Genomic DNA, 4,857 nt, shown 5'->3' on the forward strand with positions numbered 1-4,857 from the left:
AACAGGTCCACGTCATTGTTCTCCTCATCAAACTCCACCTCATCAGAAACAAAGCTGTCCACTTTGACTAACAGATTGAAATGTTATATTTACATTTAAAAAAGCTTAACTGTGAGTTCAGGTTTTATCAGGTGACACCAGCACGTTAGTCTGAAACATAGTGTTTAAAGTTGGAGTGGAATATCGAGATCTCTCCTGTCGTCCTTACATACCTCCACACTGGTGACCCCGAAGGCGAACACGCGAAGGTTCGCAGACGCCAGCTCAAGCCTGGAAGCACGGCGGCTGCAAGACTTCCACCTCCGCCTATAGCTTCGTTTGCTGTGGCGGTTAAGCTGCCGGATTTTCGGCTTCATGACCCTCCTTCATGGTTCGTGCACGTCGAAGCAAAGTTTGCTATTCGTTCCGTTTCTGTCATGGTCCCTGTGTCTTCCCAGCCAGCCCTGCAAGGCTACATGTGTTTTTGTTTTTATCTCTTTTCCCCTCCCTCCCGCTCCTGCATCACGCGGCTGGGGCGGAGCTCACCTCGGGCTCCCGTCTTTGGCATACACACTTGCCTGGACCCTTCCTGTTCCCCGCTGTTTGGAAGATTGAGCACGAGCGTCTGATCGAGTGGAGGAGCGTGAGTGTGAGCTGAGAGTGAGAGCGGAGTGTGTCGAGCGGCTTAGACTCGGCGAGTGTGGAGCACCTGTCCCTTTCCCCACCACCCCAAAATCCCTCACTTTGTAAATAGCACTTGGTGTTCAATAAAGTTAAGAACTGTGAACGTGACCCGCTGCTGCGCCTGAGTCCGACCAGCAGGCATTTGATAAGCTTGACCATTAGCCCAAACTAAGAAAAGTAAAGAAGAAGATAGCCTGGAGGCAAACTGAACTGTGTAGAACTTGAAGCCCCAAATAATGTTTCTGATCTTAGGTGGATCTTGGAATGATCCACTACGTTATGCTGCTCTGTTGTTTGTTAATTGCCCCTTGGGGATAAATAAAGTCTTCTGATTCTGATTCTACTATGGGCTCGTAGAATGCGTAGTTGTGAACTGAGTTTTGCAATCTTGTAAACCAAAATATCTGAAAATATTTATGTTTGCGCATCCATAGATGAGAATTTGTGTGTGTGTAAAAAAGATTTACACAAGTTACACTTTTTTTGTTGAGATCTGGTGACAGATACAAAGGAAAAAACTATGTGTAAAACTCTGCGCTCAAGTGCCCTGGCTGTAAGTTTCATCTTGCAAGTAGGAATTTTGATCCAATTTTTGTTCGTTCACAAATTTAGCTATCCAGTCAGAGAATAGATGGGTTTGCCTGTCCACCTCTGACAACCACACCCATCTGTTCTCATCAGTATTTTTCACACACACACACACACACACACACACACACACACACACACACACACACACACACACACACACAAACAAATTCTTATCTATAGATGCACAAACATAAAATTTTCAGATATTTTGGTTTACAAGGTTACAAAACTGAGTTCACAGCTATGTAGTCTGATTCACAAGTACAAAATATTTATGACCACAGTTTGAGCCGTACACTACTTTGCCATATATTTACCAAACCTTTCTGAGGTCACTAAACCCCTCAAAGATCTACTCAAAAGTGATGTGACTTGGATTTAGTACACTACTCAGGAAGAAGCATTTAGTAAATTGAAAGAACCTGTGACTAACTAACCTGTATTCGCATTTTATGATGTAACCAAACTGACTATTGTCAGCGCAGACACTTGTAGTTATGGTTTAGGGGGAGTAATGGACCAAGACCATAATGGACAGTTAAAACCAGTGAGCTTCTGTTCACAGAAGCCGAACAATGATAGGCTCAGATAGAAGTGAATTGCAGCAGAGAAATTCAACAGGTACCTTTATTTTACCCTCTTCTGATTTTTAGCGCAGTGCAAACAATAAATTGATAAACTTTCACTTTCAGCAGTCCTGTTCTGCAACAGCAAGATGGCGCTGCTTGTTGGGACAATCTGGAGCTGTGGAAACATATTTATGTCAAAGGTCATGCGAGAAAAACATAATCACAAGCAAATATTTTCTAACTATAACTGTATTCTAATTTTCAACTTTATTTTATTGTGATTATTTCTAGTTTTTACTTACATTGACAGCAATACATTAAGAAATACTTTAAACGGCTGCAGAGGTTATAGATGTTTTGATCCTGGGTCTCTTAACCAGCATTCTGTGTTTTTTGTGCTTTTATGTTTTACTTAGATATATTTACATTGTTTCTTAAGTTTATATTTCATGTAATATTCCTAAGCTTTATCTGCCATCCTTGTGTTCCCTGTGATGTTTTTCTGATTTATCACTTTCTATATTTTACACTAAAATACTGGCACCAGGCTGACTATTGTGCTCAGCCGTAAAAATATTAGAATTATGTTACACAACCACATACTTCGATGCATGGGATTACCTTGGCCTTCAGTAACATTGTGAGGAATCCTAGAGTCCTTTTGACCAGAATGTGTCCTCCACTGTGCATATTAATCATATATGTAGGACTGCTTTCTTGCATTTGCATAATATCTCTAAAATGACAAACCCAATTTCCAAACATCTTTCTAAAACTGGAATAAAAACAAAAATCTATAATTTGCATATCTTGATATAGTGGCAGGTTGTATTAAGTAACAATCACTTCCGAATTATATCTAAGGCCATGAAGCTCTGTCAGTCACACTAGCATGATGGTTTTGAATGCAGTACCTTGTAAGAGCTTCAAGGTCATGCACATTCACTCGTGGTTTCCTTGCTTGGCCTTTACGCACAGTGATTTAAATTTAATGTCATACAAAGGACAAATATGTGCACTGAGAGTAAATACATTTTATTGGATAATATACCAGAATCTGCTAACAAGGTCATACTCAGCAGCTATATTCGTTGATCCTGACATAAAATTCATGCAAAAAGCAACAGAGACAACATTTCATAGAAAAAGCAAAATGGTGATTGTAAACACCACAGTACGAAATTCTTTGTTACACTGCTTGATAGGACAAGCACACACGGTCCAGGACATTGGACCAAGGAGTAGAGTAAGATGCCAATATTTAAAAGAATTAAGATAAATATCCTCATATCCATATCTCAACACAAAAAAAAATGTAAAGAAAGGATGGAAAAAGAAATGACAGAGAGAGTTAAGCTGGACAAAATTAAGTCCTGCATAAAACTGTTCGAGATGAAACACAACAGACAGCAGCAGATATTGTTCTGGCAGTCAGGGAGCGCTTTTAATTTGAAATGAACAATGCAGCAAATAGAACAGTAATGGAATAAGAGACAAAATGAAATCCATGAATTTAATTAAACCTCAGTTTGAAATAAATAATTCATTTTCTTTTACCATGATGGAAAATGTGACTGCAGTGAAAATAATGACCATAGAACATGTTTTATTGCAGAAATATGAGGATGAGAGAAGACAATGGATCCAAAGCCTTAGTAACATGAAAATGAACATGAAACTTATTGATTTCTAAAAACCCCACAATTTTTCTGTTTGCCAGCCACCAGAAGAAATTATTATTAATAATAAAAAAGAACTCAGCAGCTTCACAAACAAAGAAGCCGTCATGCATGTTAGTCTTCTTTGCGAGCGCTGCAGTAGATTGGCTTTGGCTTTGCTCTGTGGAGGCAAAGTTATGGAGTAACAAAAACAGGATTGTATAATAATAATTAGTACTTTATGTTGTGCATATATTATATTAGAAATATGTTCATTATCAATACTGCAGATTATATCAGTAAGGAAGCAGATTAAATATTGTCTGATAATTTATGACGAAAGGGTGGGATTAAATAAGTGTACATTTCTTCTCACTCCTTTTCGATATGTAACTGAATCAGAACAGGTAAAGCGGTATTAAAATGTATTTTGTTTTACTTTGTGTAGCATTTTTATTTCTTTTCTTTGCTAAATGAACTTCTGTATATTGTTTAGATGATCAATCAGTCTGATGGACTCAGGTCCATCTGCTTCTTTGATGTTTCAGCGTCTGAGACATTGGCTGTGTCCCAATTCAGGGTCTGCACGCTTGAAGTACGCGCACTACGCGTACTACGTACGGTGCGTACTCTAAGTACGAGAAGTGCGGAAGTGAGAGGCTTGTGAAATGGGACGGTCTAGCCTTCGTCGTGCTGCTCAGGTTGCCTAGCAACCATGATACTAACCGCGAGAAACGTTTCATACAGCATTGTTTGACAGAAATGAAGGAGAAAAAATGTTTTGTTGGTCATTCACTTTTTTGATGACATCACTTTGATTAGTTGAGTATCTGAGGCTGAGACCACGGGACTGTAAAACATGATTGTTGGGCTTCATTTCTGTGCTGAACAGTCATTTTAAGATTAGTTAGTAAATAACAATTAGCTGATGTTGTTCATGAGACTAAAATCATGTCACTGTGGTAATGTAAATATAATATGGCCAATATTATAGTATTGTCAGATTAGTATGATACACACACACACACACACACACACATACATATATATATATATATATTCAAGTTGCAGCTATTTATATTTCCTATCACCTTAAATCTTCACTCAAAGACAAGTATCTTTGACAGTGTATATATAGATGTATTATGCATAAGAGACAAATATTGTTCGTTTAATATGTTGGCAGTATTACATTTGGCTCAATGCTTACATACATGTGTAATAAGGAAAATGTACGAGCTGTGATAACTGTTTCTGATAGAATGAAGAGTAGACTGATATATTACATATTCCTTTATTGGGTGAGAAAATCAGACCATGTCATAACTTCTTTAAGTCATACAGAATAGATATCAGAGCCTTAAACAGGCTGACTT

The sequence above is a fragment of the Perissodus microlepis genome, chromosome 23 (genome assembly GCF_051167445.1).
Source record: "Perissodus microlepis isolate ML-2025 ecotype Zambia chromosome 23, ASM5116744v1, whole genome shotgun sequence".
NCBI lineage: Eukaryota > Metazoa > Chordata > Actinopteri > Cichliformes > Cichlidae > Perissodus > Perissodus microlepis.